Source organism: Triticum aestivum, chromosome 1D (assembly GCF_018294505.1).
Source record: "Triticum aestivum cultivar Chinese Spring chromosome 1D, IWGSC CS RefSeq v2.1, whole genome shotgun sequence".
Classification (NCBI taxonomy): Eukaryota; Viridiplantae; Streptophyta; class Magnoliopsida; order Poales; family Poaceae; genus Triticum; species Triticum aestivum.
Window position 1 is genome coordinate 108,480,636 of NC_057796.1, and position 17,328 is coordinate 108,497,963.

At 46.6% G+C, this 17,328-nt stretch overlaps 1 protein-coding gene across 4 annotated transcripts in view; it reads right to left on the reverse strand.

The window, feature by feature from the left end:
* LOC123180614 (probable tRNA(His) guanylyltransferase) overlaps nt 1–13,313 on the reverse strand; it is a 73,101-nt gene extending 59,788 nt beyond the window's left edge. For 3 of the 4 annotated variants that reach the window (XR_006491145.1, XR_006491147.1, XR_006491149.1), the window contains exons 1-6: nt 13,107–13,313; nt 11,708–11,852; nt 11,180–11,223; nt 10,779–10,984; nt 10,347–10,435; nt 10,158–10,265 (exon numbers count right to left, since the gene is read on the reverse strand). The gene's annotated coding sequence lies outside the window, so the exon portion shown is untranslated. The remainder of the gene's footprint in view (nt 1–10,157; nt 10,266–10,346; nt 10,436–10,778; nt 10,985–11,179; nt 11,224–11,707; nt 11,853–13,106) is intronic. The other variant, XR_006491148.1, reaches the window with a different exon arrangement.
* Between the last annotated feature and the right edge of the window lie 4,015 nt (nt 13,314–17,328).

Below are 17,328 nucleotides of genomic sequence, written 5' to 3' on the forward strand. Positions count from 1 at the left end.
GGAGCTTATGATGTTGTATTGGGAATTGACAGAAGTTCAATCCAACGTCTTGTCGTTGGGGACTGAAGACGATATCCTCCGAATACGACGGCGAAAAATTAGTCTGTGGGGCGTGCACACCAAATCACAAGACACCTTGCAAGAAATTTCTCATGAGCAGCTCAGCAAATGGAATACCAGGCAATGAAGTGTGGGCTCTGGTTGTTCTCGATCCAGTCACACAACAACAATACTTAACTGAACCTGGGGTATCCCCTGATCTGCAACAGTTGTTAACTGAGTTTGCAGATGTTTTTGACATTAAACTCTTTGCCCACAAGGAGAGCACTAGATCATGCTATTGCTTTGGAACCGGATGCTAGGCCTGCCAATTCTAGACCTTACCGCTACTCTCCGTTGCAAAAAGACGAGATTGAGCGACAGGTAACGGAGATGCTGCAGTCATCATGAACAGTATGGGTCCTTTTGCAGCACCAGTTTTACTTGTCAAAAATAAGGACGACATGTGACGGTTTTGTGTGGATTATCGCAGGTTAAACTCTGCCACAGTGAAGAACAAGTTTCCATTACCAGTGGTGGATGAGCTCTTAGACGAACTAGCTGGCAGAAAAAAATTCTCAAAGTTGGATTTACATGCTGGTTACCATCAGATACGTATGAGCCTGAAGACGAGGAGAAAACGCCATTTAAAACTCATCATGGTCATTTTCACTTTCGAGTAATGCCATTTGGTCTGACGAACGCTCCAGCCACGTTCCAACGTGCGATGAATTCTATCTCTGCACCTTATCTGTGCAAGTTTGTCATCATCTTCCTCGATGACATCTTGGTTTACAGTGCCTTGTGGCCTGAACATTTACAGCATCCGCGTACAGTGTTGGAAACATTGCGTCAGACTCGGTTCTTTGCCAAAATGTCAAAGTGCTCTTTTGGACAGACTCAGATTCAGTAGTTGGAATATATTATTATCTCAGCTCAAGGTGTTGCAACTGATCGAGAAAACATTGGCAATGGAACAGTGGCCCTTACCAACTTCGGCTACCGAACTTCAAGGTTTCTTGGGCTTAACTGGTTGCTACCGTAAATTTGTTCATCATTATGTGTTGATCTTGAAGCCCCTGGCATAATTGCTAACTAAGAAAGGCTTTATATGGAATGATCAGGCCACTCAAGCATTCTTAGCTCTGAAAGACTGCCATTTTACATACCCAGTCCTGGAACTTCCTAATTTCTCCAAGCCGTTTACAGTGGAGACTGAAGCTTGTGACACGGGTGTTGGTGCCGTGTTAGTGCAACAAGGTCATCCAATAGCATATATGAGCAAAAGCTTTGGGACAGCAAACAGTAAACTGCCAATCTATGAAAAAGAGTTCTTGGCTGTGGATAAATGGCGCCAGTACTTGCAGCGGGTGCCTTTTCAAATCCTGACAGATCACAAAATTCTTTGTAGCCTTGAGGATCAGCAACTCACCACTGACTTGCAACGAAAGGCTATGTCCAAATTAGTGGGTTTGCAGTTTCACATAAAATACAAACGGGTGTGGACGATGGCGCGGCTGATACTTTGTCTCGTGTGGGGCAGTTGCTTGCTGTACAAACCATTTCGACCTGCCAACCAGACTGGATTCAAGAGGTTCTTAACTCCTATGCCACTGACACTGTGGCCTCGAAGCTGTTATAGGAATTGCCAAGACCTGCAAATTGATGGCCAGGCGTGGCTGGTACTAGATCTCAGAAGGTAAGAAGGTAAGAGCTTGTACTCTCGAAAAAGAAGGTAAGAGCTTGATAGCCCACTTTGCGATCCGACCTGTGGCGCCCCAGTCGTTGATGATATCTCCAAGGGGAACTTAACTTGCCACAGTGATAGAACACTCCTGAAAATAGTGCCGGAGCTTCCGAGATGACATAAAAACCGCGTAGGCGATCTCCTGGTAGTGAGGGTACCTCGTTTTGCACGGAGATAGCACCTCGGAAACATAGTAGAAAGGACGTTGTACCTTGTAGGCGTGACCTTCCTCCTACCGCTCTACCACGAGCACAACGCTAGCCACCTGATTGGTGGCCGAGATGTACAACATCGGATAGCCGACATGCAGTGCTGCGAGGATCGGGTTGGTCGCCAATAGTGTCTTTATTTCTTCCAAGACTTTGCTGGCCTCGGTCGTCCACTCGAAGTTGTCTGTTTTCTTTAGTAGGCGGTATAAGGGGAGCGCTTTTTCCCCGAGCCTGGAGATGAACCTGCTCAGAAAAGCGGCGCATCCGGCTAGCCTTTGAATCTCCTTCAACTTGGATGGTATACCGAGCTTAGCCAGCACCTTGATCTTGTCGGGATTTGGTTCAATCCCACACTGCGATACGATGAATCCTAGAAGCTTACCGGACGGTACGCCGAAAACGCACTTGTCTAGATTGAGCTTAATGTTAAACGCACGCAGATTTTCGAAGGTCTCGCGTAGATCGTCTATGAGGGTGTCGGCTTTCTTGGTCTTGAAGACTACGTCACCGACGTATGCTTTGGCGGTGGTTCTGATCTCCAGCTGCAGGCACTTCTGGATCATCCGTTGGTACATAGGGCCCGTACGACGTGATAAATGAGGTGGCCTCCTGGACGGACGACGTGATTAATCTGGTAGTACCCTGAGTACGCATTCAAAAAGTAGAGGAGGTCGTGCCTGGCCGTGGCATCAACGATCTGGTCGATGCGCGGCAGGGGGAAGGGATCCTTCGTGCTTTGTTGACTTCCTTGAAGTCGATACAGAGACATCAGGTCTCGTTCTTCTTCGGCACCATGACTATGTTGGATAACCAGTCAGGATGCTTCACTTCTCAGATGAAGCCAGCCTCCAGGAGTTTGGCCAGCTCCTCGCCCACAGCCTTTCGATTGGGCTCAGAGAACCTGCACAGGGCCTGCTTGACATGCTTGGCACCAGGTAAGATGTTCAAGCTGTGCTCCGCAATCTCCGTCGGGATGCCTTGGCATATCAGATGGATGCCAGGCAAATACATCCCAGTTCTCATGGAGGAAATCGTGGAGCGAGCTTTCCTATTTGCTATCTAGGCCGGTCCCCATCGAAGCCGTCTTGGTCGGATCGTTAGGGTGCACCTGGAACTTTTGGATGTCCTGACCGGACTGGAACGACGTAGACTTGGTACATTTGGTGATTTTAATGTTGTCCTTATCGACCTTGGACCACAAGTCGGCAAGCTCCTCGGACCTCGGTTGCCAAGGCTTCAGCGACAGCCTCGGCTGCCAAGGCTAATGTGGTCTGCTCGGTCTTCAGAGACCGCTCGACGTTCCCGGAGATGGTGATGACACCGTTCGGGCCCGGGATCTTCAACTTCAAGTAGGCATAGTGCGGTACTGTGCCGAATCGAGCAAAACACCATCCAACCTAGGACGGCATGGTAGCTGTTTTTGGAAGGTACTATGTCGAAGCTTAAGCTTCAAACAATAGTTGTCTGGGGTACCTAACACCACGTCTAGCGTGACCCTTCCAATGCAAGAGGACTCCATGCCCAGGATAATACCCTTGACCTGCTTTTAATCGTCTCGATTCATGATTCATCAAACTGCATCTTCATTGTGTCAGCGTATATAAGGTTTAAGCTGTTGTCATCGTCCATCATGACCTTAGTGAGGTGGAAACCATCAACAATTGGGTCCAGGACGAGTGCGGTTGTTTCACCGTGGGGAGCACGTTTGCGGTCACGTCGATCAAAGATGATAGGAATTCCCAACCAGGAATTGTATTTCGGCTCGGCGGGCTCCGCGGCATATACCTGACGGAGAACACATTTGCGGTCCTTTTTCGAAGTGTAACATGGGCAGATTATGTTCACATTCTTTATTTGGAGCGGAAACTGCTTCTGACCGCTGTTCCCCTTACCGGGCTGCAGTTGTCCTTCGTCGTCATTGCGAGGATTTGGCTTGCCAGTGTCGGCCTTCCCGAACTGCATGGCCTTCTTGAGGACCCAACAGTTTTGGTTGTGTGGTTTGCCGGAGGGTCGCCGTCGTTCTCCAGACCATGGATGTCGCAAGGCCTATCCATGATCTTGTTGAAGGTCGAATTGCCACCGCCACCCTTCTTCTTGTTCCACTTCTTCTTCTGACTGTTGTTTCCACCCTAGGGAGCAAAGGCGGAGTTGACCTCGTCGTCATCGCCGTCCTCGTGCCTGTGCTTATTCTTGATTGCGCCTTGACTTTCCGGACTGGTCATTTATATTGGACGAGCCCGGATCGCCATCGGGTGCCCGCTGCTTCGCAAGCCACATGTCTTCCCCTACGATGTTCCTGTCGAGCATGTCCATCAAGGCCAACATCGACTTAGGCTTGTAGTGTCCGAAGTGCCTTGATAGGAATTTGGTGTGGAACTTGTCCAATAGAGTGTTTTCCCTTTGATTTCTCCACGTTTCCCCTCGTTTCTTCGTGTTCCTCCCCGAACCCCCCTCCAATTCGTGAAGATCGAGCCACCATAGGGTTTGCCCTACATCAGAGAGTGTTCAACCATGCCCTGGCCGCTCCCTCGAGCATGAGAGGTAGGTGCTTTATGGCATGCCAGTCATCACCGCCTGCAACCCTGACCACGAATAGGTAATCTGTGACAGATCTCGGGGTCCTGTTTGTCGTCGTACTTCTCGCAGTTGTTGATCTTAAAGTTTGGCGGGAAGGTATGAGCGACAATCTCATCCGAGAAGCAGGTGAGATACATGGCAGATGGACCCGCGGTTGCCGAACGGATGGCGTCGATCGTGTGACGCGCATCGTTCAGACCCATCGCCAGGGCATACCTTGTGTAGGCTCGTTGGTGCTTGTCTCGGGACTGGAGGCACATCCAAGCTGCCCTCTGTATGGAGGTTGGCCGCGTGATGGGCCCCTGAGCGGATCTAGCCTGGTGGATAGTACGGGGAGCCGCAACAGTAGCCGGCGATTGATGCCAGACTTGATTGAGAGACCCTGTTTTACCAGTACGCCGGGTAGCCGAGCTACCCACGTTACCGGACATTCCAAGGTGGCTTTTCGACTTGGCATAAACATCCAATTGTCACCCTGCCGTATCCAGGTACTACATGGCTTCCTGGAATCGCTTCCTGTCCGGATGGTTGACCGGGAAATTGATCTCAGCCAGCCACTGGGCAGCTGCGAGCATGTTCTTTCCCGGGGTGCGGTACAAGGATGAGTTGTGTGTTGCAGTGTTCCTCATGTCATCCTTCATCCGCCTGCCCTTCATGGCCAGTGCAACCTTAATTGTTGTCTGGGTGGTTTTCTTTGCCGTTGGGCGGGACCTATTCGCCATCGGGGCGGTCTTGAGTGAGGCCCGGATTGCCTCTATTTCCTACTCAACAGCCTGGACTCACTCCCATGCATTGTCCAGCTCTTCCGACCTGCGCTCCACGCGGCGCTTCTCCCTCGAAGCATTGCCCACAATGTTCAAGACGCACTGGCGAGCATGGTCGCGCCTCGGGCTACCAAAAGCTCTATCCAGGGCCTGGATATCCCTGTCACTGAGCTCCCTGCCCTCTCTAGCCACCGACTCCTCGGCTGTCGGGCTGTTAGCGTTCTGCCTCTAATCCGCACCGGGCGTAAGGGCAGCACGGCTCGCGGCCGGCTCTTAGCAGACTCGCCGATCTCCTCCTCCAGGTCTTCCATCTCTTATTGCACCAGCAAGCACCTCGATGAGATCCTCGATGTTTGCGGTCTGTTGGGTGGTGGGTGGGTCAAAAAATTCTACCTCTTCCTACTGCTCCTGGGCCCAGCATGACGCCAAACCCTGGAGAATGAACTCCGCAGGAATCTGCAGCGTACTCTAGATTGCCGACGATCCGACCTGGAGGAAAGTTCTCGATCTAGCCAAGGTGGCCAGTCGAGTCGGCGACAAAGGTGGCGGGGTCGAAGACGAACATCTGTCATGGTGGATATCTATGCGTCGGACTCGATCGGAGCTTCCATCAAGCATCTGCGTTCACCTAGCGGGACCTGCATGGGCCACCACTATCGAAGACGATTTCGGTAGATCCCTCGGTAGGGTATCCCGAAGAGGTGACTAGGCCAGATGGTAACAGGAGGCGGGTCTTTACGAGGTTCGGGCCCTCTCGACGAAGGTAAAACCCTACACCTGCTCTGTGTTAATTGCGATAGGGGTCTACAAAGTACAGGGTATAGTACCGAGAAACTGTATGTTGTAATGTATCTATCAACTAGCCCGGACCCCGGCTTATATAGCCATACCGGGGGCCCTAGGGTCACAAATCCTAGTCGACTACGTCGGTGGAGGTAGAGTCATCCACGGCTCTGGTATCTTCGTCTTGTACTGCAAGTCTTCCGGAGTCTTCATATAACGTGTCATGGGTTGCCCAATGCGGTCCATGACAGAACCGACCTAGGGGTCCTCAGCCCAGCCCACCAGGCCGGGAACCGACGTGATGAGGGACCCCTCAGTCGGGACACCATCACCGTCTATAGAAGTCGATGGCGAAGACGAGGTCACAGGCACACAAGCACCAAGCGCCAATGGAAGGCGCATGTGCGAGACGTAGTCGGCAGCACGATGTGCACCAATACTACTGGCGGAAGTGAGAAGAGTCGGTTTATAACGACCATCACCATCTGTGAAGGTCACAAGACGAGTCGTTCTAGAGCGACCACCAGAACCTACGGAAGGCACCAAAGAGGGTGACGTTACAAGTGAACGAGCACCAAGCACCGAGGGAAGGCGCGTGTGCAAGATGAAATCGATGTAGGGAACACCGTTAGAAGTCAACGGGCATCGAGAAAGAGGTGTGCCCAAGGATGAAGACATTGTTTTTTGAAGGAAATGCAAAGCTGCTGAAAAGAGCACTCGACGAAACAAGGCGCTAACCCATAACCAACAAGGCAAGTACCAGAAGTAGGGGAAGCACCAGATGCAAGTCGGGAGAGCCGTGCGTGGGGCAATGGGCAAACATCACAAGGGGCAGAGTCCTGGACCTTTGCGAGTAGGTGTAGCAACTAGTGGCTCTCAGCGCAGATAGACCGGAGAGCAACGACGGCGACATGTACTGAGATGGCGGGCGGGCGGGATGGCGGCTGACTGGAGCGGGGCAGCCCTAGATCGCACGGGTGGAGGCAGCCCTGTAGGTGGGCAGCGCTACCTGGTCTAGAGGGTAGTGGCACCAGGCGAAAGGGCAGGCGGGGGCTTGGGCGACGGTGGCCTGGCCAAGCGTGGATTGGGAACACACGAGGCTTGGACGACGCAAGTGAGCTTCGTATAGGATGGGAATCCTCCTGCCCTGGGTCATAGCCTGACGGGTTGGCGAACAGGAAGGTGGAGAGTTGGACGCTGGAAGACGTCGAGGCCTCGAGGGTGTTGGAAATCTATATGTAGATTGCCTAGCCCTTTCCATCTGTTCAAACTTTTGGTTGCGTTGGCTAATGCATGAAGCTTAACATGGTATCAGAGTCCAAGGTCTTGAGTTCAAGTCCCGCCTTTTGCAATTTATCCAAAAATTACTGCCGCCCCCCTCCATGTCCATGTATAAGCCTCTTGAGCCATACCTCTGAGTTTATTCATGCGTTAACTTCCAGCGTCACATGTGAGAGGGGGTGTTGAAGTGTATCTGTGGATTGCCTAGCCCTTCCCATCAGTTCAGACTTTTGGTTGCATTGGCTAGTGCATGAAGCTTAACATGGTATCAGGGCCTAAGGCCTTGAGTTCAAGTCCTGGCTTCCACAATTTATCCAAAATTTGTCGTTGCCCCTTCTGTATCCATGTATAGGCCGAGGGGGTGTTGAAGTGTATATGAGGATTGCCTAGCCCCTTCCATCAGTCCGAACTTTTGGTTGCGTTGGCTAGTGCATGAAGCTTAATGTAGGGGAAGTACTAGATTGATTTGATCAGTGATCTATATGAGCACGAGTTGCAACATGCAAGGAGGAAAAAAAACCTAGGCTCTAATACAATGTTAGGGAAATAGCAACTTGTATTCCCGTGGGGCCACAGGCTAGTATATATACACGTACAAGTGAGGGAAATATGCAAAAAGACCCTTATACAATGAGGAAAATATAAAAGATATACACGGCTATAATACAACTCAAACGATATGTACAACACTTCAATATGCAAAAGTGCACCTAACAGGGTCAATTGATCTTAACTAAAAGTTGAGAAAAACATGTCCCACAAAATAACATTATTCAACAATCAGGCCCACAAAAGAAATGCAATATCACACAAGTGAATGGCATAAAATGGCAACTGAGGAGTTTTGATTATCCCTAAAGCGAGAACACATGTAACTGTCTGGGTAACCGGATGAGAATTCAAAAATGCTAGAAATACATCTGGCACCAAGTTATGACTGGAAACTATCATGGTCACTAGTATAAATCTTGCAAAAAATATTTTGGTGACAGAACATGGAAGGACGGAGCAGACCAACTCCTGGTGAAGGACGAGGAGAATAAGCATAGATGGCAGAGTACTTCGACAAACTGTTCAATGGGGAGAATGAGAGTTCTACCACTGAGCTGGACGACTCCTTTGATGTTACCAGCAGGCGTTTTGTACGGCGAATCTAGGAGTCTGAGGTCAAGGAGGCTTTAAAAAGGATGACAGGAGGCAAGGTGATGAGCCCTGATTGTATCCCCATTGAGGTGTGGAAAGGCCTCGGGGACATAGCGGTAGTATGGCTAACCAAGCTTTTCAACCTCATTTTTCGGGCAGACAAGATGCCAGAAGAATGGAATCGGAGTATATTAGTACCAATCTTCAAGAACAAGGGGGATGTTCAGCGTCGTACTAATTACCGTGGAATTAAGCTGATGAGCCATACAATGAAGCTATGGGAGAGAGTCATTGAGCACCGCTTAAGAAGAATGACAAGTGTGGCCAAAAATCAATTCAGTTTCATGCCTTGGAGGTCGACCATGGAAGCCATTTTCCTGGTACGACAACTTATGGAGATATAGGGAGCAAAAGAAGGACCTGCATATGGTGTTCATTGACTTGGAAAAGGCCTATGATAAGACACCGCGGAATGTCATGTGGTGGGCCTTGGAGAAACACAAAGTCCCGACAAAGTACATTACCCTCATCAAGGACATGTACGATAATGTTGTGACAAGTGTTCGAACAAGTTATGTCGACACTGATGACTTCCCGATTAAGATAGGACTGCATCAGGGGTCAACTTTGAGCCCTTATCTTTTTGCTTTGGTGATGGATGAGGTCACAAGGGATATACAAGGAGATATCCCATGGTATATGCTCTTTGCGGATGATGTGGTGCTAGTTGACGATAGTCGAACGGGGTTCAATAGGAAGTTAGAGTTATGGAGACAAACCTTGGAATCGAAAGGTTTTAGGCAGTAGAACTAAAACCAAGTACATGAGGTGCGGTTTCAGTACTACTAGGCACGAGGAGGAGGAGGTTAGCCTTGATGGGCAGGTGGTGCCTCAGAAGGACACCGTTCGATATTTGGGGTCAATGTTGCAGAAGGATGGGGTTATTGATGAAGATGTGAACCATCGAATCAAAGCTGGATGGATGAAGTGGCACCAAACTTCTGGCATTCTCTGTGACAAGAGAGTGCCACAAAGGCTAAAAGGCAAGTTCTAGGTTCGACCCGCAATGGTGTATGGCGCTAAGTGTTGGCCAACTAAAAGGCGACATGTTCAACACTTAGGCGTGGCGGAGATGCACATGCTGAGATGTGTGGCCACACGAGGAAGGATCGAGTCCGGAATGATGATATACGAGATAGAGTTGGGGTAGCACCAATTGAAGAGAAGCTTGTCCAACATCGTCTAAGATGGTTTGGGCATATTCAGCGCAGGCCTCCAAAAGCTCCAGTGCATAGCGGACGGCTAAAGCGTGTGGATAATGTCAAGAGAGGTCGGGGTAGATCGAATTTGACATGGGAGGAGTCTGTAAAAAGAGATCTGAAGGATTGGAGTATCACCAAAGAACTAGTCATGGACAGGGGTGCGTGGAAGCTTTGCTATCCATGTGCCAGAACCATGAGTTGGTCGCGAGATCTTATGGGTTTCACCTCTAGCCTACCCCAACTTGTTTGGGACTAAAGGCTTTGTTGTTGTTGTACAGAACATGGAAATATTTCACTGAGAATGAGAAGGAACATTAATAATGATTTATTTTTGTATGTTTGACAACATTACCTTATCTCGGTAAATGCTGGACCCGTTTCGGAACATAGTTGGTTCATCACAATAGATGATCTGGAACTGCTGCAAAAGCAACACGTTCTTGTCCTTCGCAAATATTCCCTAGAACAAGATGGTTCACACAAAAAAAGATTTATACAAATGCTACAAAAGATAACTCAAACTCTAGAAGACTTAGATTACCTACGATATTTCTTGTGCCTCCTTTTCAGTTTTTCCAGATTTCACTAGCATCCAGAACCATCTAGTATCATAATGATTATTTATATGACCTGAAAGGCACACCCACAATTAAATATGTTTAAACCGTACCCAATAAAATAAAGAAACTAACTAGGGCAACCAGAGAAAAAAATCTTATTGAATGACGCATACATACACCATATTGTTTATTCAATGTTGCTGGAGTTTCTACAATTTTTGGCAAATACTCCCTCCGTCCGGAAATACTTGTCGGAGAAATGGATGTATCTAGACGTACATCCATTTTTATCCATTTCTCTGACAAGTATTTCCGGACAGAGGGAGTAACATACATGCCATGATATTATCGCACAATACAATAATCTTGTTATTTATACTAGGAAAATGTCGACTGTAGTTCGAGATGCTTACAGTCCACTTGCCTCCAGGCCAAATAATCACAAATGGTCTTCATACTCCCCCCGTCCCGAACTTCTTGTCTTAGATTTGTCTAGATACGATAGTGTTAGATACATCCGTATCTAGACAAATCTAAGACAAGTAATTTGGGACGGAGGTTATATTTAGATAGCACACAGCTCGGCCATCAAAATAGGGAGGCTCCCTCAACTCTTTATCTGGAAAGAAATATTTCCACTTCATCACATACACAGATGTTAAGTAAAAAAAAACACAGAGAGAATTTTGCTGTAAGTATTGGTAGAGAAGTCAATGACATCATGAGATATTATAATTGAATAGTTCAAATAGTTTTGGATATGGAAATTATATCCTAAATAATCAGTGAAGAGCAAACAAATCAAATAAGGTACCTTCCTCATCTTTGAAGAAATTTGTTTCCTCTCTGAAAACAAAACTGCAAAGCAAACAGAAATATAACTATATAAGAGACTTGAGATTATTATCCAAGGATGGAGCCCGTGCAATCCAGAAGTGTCTCCATTCACAACAGTATTTGCATACAGTTTGTTTACGTAAAATCTGCATACTTTTTATAAATTAACTTTCATGAGAAGATGCTATACAGACTATACCTGTACTCATCGCTAACACCATAAGCAAATACTATGTCAGGAATTTCTTGAGCATAGAAGTGGCACAATCGTTCATCAATCTTAAAGCATTCTCATCATTTGGTTTCTCAAAGGCATGCATCTTTGAGAATCTAACAAACCAAGGACTGAAAATAGTGTACACTAGACAGAACAACAAAGATAAACTATTTATGATCTGAAGCAACAGTAATTCTCAAGTTTGCATATAGTAGCCTTCTTTGCATGCTTCCCACATGGTAATACTTAGAAAAATAAGCAAAAGGCATTGGTACATGAACACTGTACCGGTGGAAATGGCAGCCATCGATGTGGATGACAATCCAGTTGGAGGCTGGGCGGCGGCGGTTGAACTCGAACTCACTCTTTGCATACTCATACTCGCTATTGGCCATCAACAGACACCACAAGACACCTATTCTTGGAGCTATACCTGCATGAAATTGTGGCAAAGAGGTAGTTTAGATTTTAGAACTTGGGTGAAATTTGCATTGCATGTTTGCCACTAGCATTTAAGGGTTTACACATTTACCGCCGTAAAAAAGCTAATTTCTCTGGTGAATTTTTAAATGTTTTCATGTTTTCATTTCCATTATAACAAGAGGAGGCATGTTTGACCATGACCAAATAACCACATTTCCCTTGTCCTGGAGATTTAACAGAAAATGATTTATTTATTTTTCTCTGCTGAGGTGAACTTCACCGAACACCTGTTGCTCGAGAACCATTTCCGCTGTAGAACATCAGGTAAGAATGAGACACCAAAGTCGGGAATTGCACGCTCAAAAGTCACCAGTGGCGATAGCAGAAAACGAAGACAAACTGGGGCCATGCTGACATTTGATTTGAGAGAGTTTAGTATGAATGTGATGAACTTTAAATCTCTTGCTAGCTGCTGGTTTAGTAAAAGAAGATTTAAAGCATTCAATGTTGTGAAAGCAGCAGTCCTGTGGGGATTGTGGCATTGTCTCGATGACATGGTTTTTAACCACCAACCTTGGTTGAACATGAACCTTGGTGGAAAGTTCCCTTCAAAGAGGTCAAAGAGGAGGAATCGGATAGCCTTGGGGCTATGGTGCTGAGAAATCAGAGAGCATCATGGGGTTGAGAGCTGTAGAAGAGATCCTAGGGGATCCTTGGGGACCAATGACAAATTGCACCCAAAGTACAGTCCGGATGTAACTTCAAACTGAAGACAATATAAGTCCTCCAAGCTGCCCAACCTACACACAAACTTTCTCTGCAACCTTGTGGCTGTGGGCATAGCGAAACAGACGAATGCCACTGAGCAGGAGGAGGGGTGAGCGGACGACGGCTACGTTTTCGATGAGAAGTTGTGTGCAATCTGCCTATGTGCATGAATCTTTGTTTCTAAGCCTATATTACTTTGAATGTTTGTAGACCATGTGGTTCCGTTTCAATACAAAATGGAGCTGGCCAGGCACCTCCCTGATTTGTCTAATTTTCTTATTCGTCAGAGAGACTAAGACCATACAGCCATACAGGAAAGCAGAATTGGCACTAACTAACTAGTACAGTAATCAACAATAGGACTCTACAATTTGCAATCTCAGGGTTCTGATTGAAGTGGCGTATAGATGCAGAATATTAATTTGTTTTCGTCTAGCAACAGCACAGCATAACTGGTGCCTGCCGAACTGTAGACAGATTTAGGTCTTTTACTAACCTGCGACCTAGCCGGAGCAATGGAGGCCGGCGGCCGGTCAAGAGCGCTCAGAACTTGTATGCAGTGCCGGTGCTGGCGCCGGCGCCTAGCTGTGAGCGCATTATCCTGTCGGCGCCGTCCGCCGGCGATGGGGGACGGGGGCACTCGAGCTGCTGGGGAGTGGGGAGCCAGGCGAAGTGACGTGGCGGCGAGGTTTCGTGAGGGAAGTTGCGGCCGCGCGAGTTTTTTTTGGGTAAAGCTAAATTTTATGGGAAAACTTTGTTTATGCCAGTTTTTGATCACTTTACTTTTGCCACTCTAGAATTTGACATTTCACTTTTATCACTCTTAGGTTTTGACAATACATCACAATTGTCATTCCATGGCAATAGCAATAATTTTAGAGTGACAATCTAAGAGTGGCAAAAGTGAAATGAAAATTTATTGCTTTTGCCATGAAATGGCATTTGTAATGTATTGTCAAAAGCCAAGAGTGACAAAAGTGATATGCCAAATTCTAGAGTAGCATAAACAAAGTGGGCAAAAACTAAAGTGACAAAAATAAAGTTTTCTTAAATTTTATATTGATTGGTTGAATGTCCGTGTGTTACTACGGATGACAATGATACATATATATAAACTAATCAGGTTAAAATATATCTTTTTTTTAGAAGTAATGACCACCATGAACTGAAACTATCAAGAAATGCAATAGGTCGTTTTCAAGCAAAGAAGGAAATATAGTTTTTACTATTCTCAAATACAAAATGGGAAATGTGATTGTATGATGAATATTTATCTGGGATAATAAATACATCATTTCAGAAAATATTCCTTGGACAACAACTTAATTATTTGAATTACATTATTTGACCATTCATACAAAAATGAAGAGCTTATTTGAGAATATAAAACTAAAAAACAAGATAAAAAAATCATATAAGAAGTTTCAAGTGAAGTAAATAGCTACATGGAGATCGTGGTGCTTGTAAAGCAGTAATGCCATTTTTTTGCGGGGGTGAAAGGGATTTGTATTACTCAAGAGCCAAGAAGGTCCTCCCTACACAAGCTAGGGATATTGTCCGGGCCGGAGCGGAGCCAGACCACAGTACGGTCTTCTGTTCTTCCAAAGTTAGCCAACACATGGCTTGCATTATTCTGCTCTCGAGGAACATGAACAAAACGACACTCCCTTTCACTCATAAAACGCTTCACCTCCGAAACCACAATGGCGTACTGCGAGCGGTCTTGGCTTGAGGCATTGATCAGCTGCACTGCCTGCAAACTATCGCTCTCGACGATGAATGGCAGCTCGGTCCATTGGAGGGCTAATGCTACGCCCTCCATGCACCTAGCCAGCTCAGCATGCAGAGGGTCCGGGCATGACCGTAGTGAGCGACACGCAGAGAAGATGATGGCCCCTTCCTGGTCGCGGAGCACCATTCCTATCCCGGCCCTTCCGTCCTCATGGGAGAAGGAACCGTCCACGTTCAGCTTCGTTCAGTTGGCGGGCGGGGGACTCCATTTGCGAGTTGTTCGTGTCACCTCTCTCACATGCGATATAGGTTGTTCTGCACCTTCCTGCTGGATGGTCATCTTCCCTTTGTCCCAGTCACCCTGCGGATACTGCTGGATCCCGAGCAGTGAGGTCACATAGCTCTGCAAAAAGCGATGAGATACCTCCACAGGCGGCGCCGGTTTGTCATGAGTGATCTCATTACGCCCATGCCAACATCTTCACAACAGCATAATCAGGCGCAACCGGTCCCCTTCATTGCATTCTGCAATAAGGTTCAGGAGCCACTCCGGACCGCTGTTATGGACTGACTCGATGTCTGGTATACTCCACACCTCCGCCATAGTTCGCCACAAATGCATAGCCCGTGGGCATCTACAAAACACATGAAAAGTGTCCTCGCGCTCGAGACCACATAATGGGCATATATCAGTAACCTCCATGTGTCGAGTGAATTTATTAGACTATGTGGCAAGGGAGTTAGTAGCCAAACGCCATGCAAACACACACACCTTAGGAGGAGCAGGGCACCTCCATAATAATGCCTAGACGACACGTCGCTCGTCCGGTGCTACCCGGTATCTTGAATAGTGAATGTGTTGTTCTCCCTCTAGGCATCATGGAAGCTCCCACTCCAGATGTAGTTGTTGCTACAACATACTCTGCCTGCATACAGTTGCGAGTGGTACCTTATACAGAAGAATATTCATGGTGCCTGCGACGCGGGCGCGCTCGGTCGGCTTCCCCCGTAGCGAGGTGGAAGGCGACCGAGGGGGGAGTTGGGCCGGCCGACTAGGCCAATTAGGTTAAGGCCCAGTGGGGGCAGGGGGGCCTCTCTCTTTTTCTTTTTACATTTGTTTTTTTCTTTTTATTTATTTTTCTTTTCTGTTTTCCATTTCTTTTTAAAACCAAAATAGTTTTATTAAATATAAAACTTGCATCTTAATTAGTTTAATAAATTAGGTCGTTGCCACATTTGGTTTAGTATTTAATTAAAGTACTTTGCAATTTTTATTATTTAAAAAACATTTAAATATTTTTTAGTCATTGTTTTAAATGTTTTATGGCATTATTTTTTTTATAAAAATGTTGGTTCACCACCATAATTAGTTATGATTATTTGCCACAAAGTGAACATTTTAGCTTTCATGTTTGTGATTTTTTTAATTTCACTTATTATTTGAATTTGAATTTAGATGGAATTTGAAAAGAGATAGAATCAAAGATGATCATGCACTGCTTAGCAAAATGATTACCTTAACCTCAGGGGTTACTGTAGCTCACTAATACATGGGTGTTACAACTCTCCTCTAAAATAAATTCTCGTCCTGAGAATAAAAGGTAGAAGGGAAAAGATCGGGGTATTCAGCTCGAAGATTATCCTCGCGTTCCCAAGTGGCTTCATCTTTAGTATGATTTGACCACTGCACTTTGACGAACTTGGTAACCTTTCGATGAGTAAGACGTTCAGCTTCTTCAAGAATGCAGATAGGATGCTCTTTGTATGTGAGATCATCTTGCACTTCAATCAGTTCCGGATACACTTCACGTTTCGGGTCTTTGAAGCAACGGCGAAGTTGCGACACGTGGAAGACGTCATGGACGTGAGAGAATTGAGGTGGCAACTCCAATTGATAAGCCACCGGTCCACGGCGGGCGAGAATGCGGAAGGGGCCAATGTAGCGAGGAGCTAGCTTGCCCTTGACTTCGAACCGATGAGCGCCTCACAAAGGAGTGACACACACATATGCTTGTTCACCAGGTTGATAGGTTGAACCCCAATGTTTACGATCGTAATTTCTCTTCTGGCGGGACTGGACCGCCTTGATATTATCCCTGACAATGCGGACTCGCTCTTCAGCTTGTTGGATAATGTCTGGACCAATGAGCGTCCGTTCCCGGGGATATTAAATTACATATATATATATATATATAACACTCTGAAGTTTTTTAGAACATTTTGTATTTAATTTAAATATCAATGGGACAAAAAAGGGTAAGAGGTGGAAGGCAACTTGGGCCAAAAAGGTCCAAGTGGGAAAGTGCCTCCCTTTCCTAAGGAAGGGGAGCGAATTGGGGAAGGGGAGGAGTCAGACTCCTCCTCCCCTTAGATGGCGCACCAAAGGGGACTCCTTCCCCTTGGTGGTAGCCCTCCCTCTCCCCCCAACCTGTATATAATCGGGGATTTTGCTCTTTTGGATACACAAGTTTTGGAGCCTCCTCTAGTTGATATAGTTCTTGTTGGTCCTTATTAACTGATTAGAGCTAGCCCTAGCCACCTCTAATCCTCATAATTAGAAGCCCCATGTGGTTCTAATCTCCTCCCTCTAATTCTCCGGCAACGATTAGCTCTGGACGGCGAAGCGCTGCCGGATCGTGAAGACCGTACGCTTGCAACCAAGTAGAGAGGCCGTGCTTTCGGTCTTCCGGTCAAAGGATCGTTCGAGGGTGGTTCGCGGGGTCGTCATCGTGACCCCAAGTATGATCTACACCGACTCGTTCATACGTCTCTGTCGTATCTATAATTTTTGATTGTTTCATGCCAATATTCTACAACTTTCATATACTTTTGGCAACTTTTTATATTATTTTTGGGACTAATATATTAATCCAGTGCCCAGTGCCAGTTCCTGTTTGCTGCATGATTTTTGTTTCGCAGAATATCCATACGAAACGAAGTATAAACGCGATAAAAACTTACGGAGATTTATTTTGGAATATTTGTGA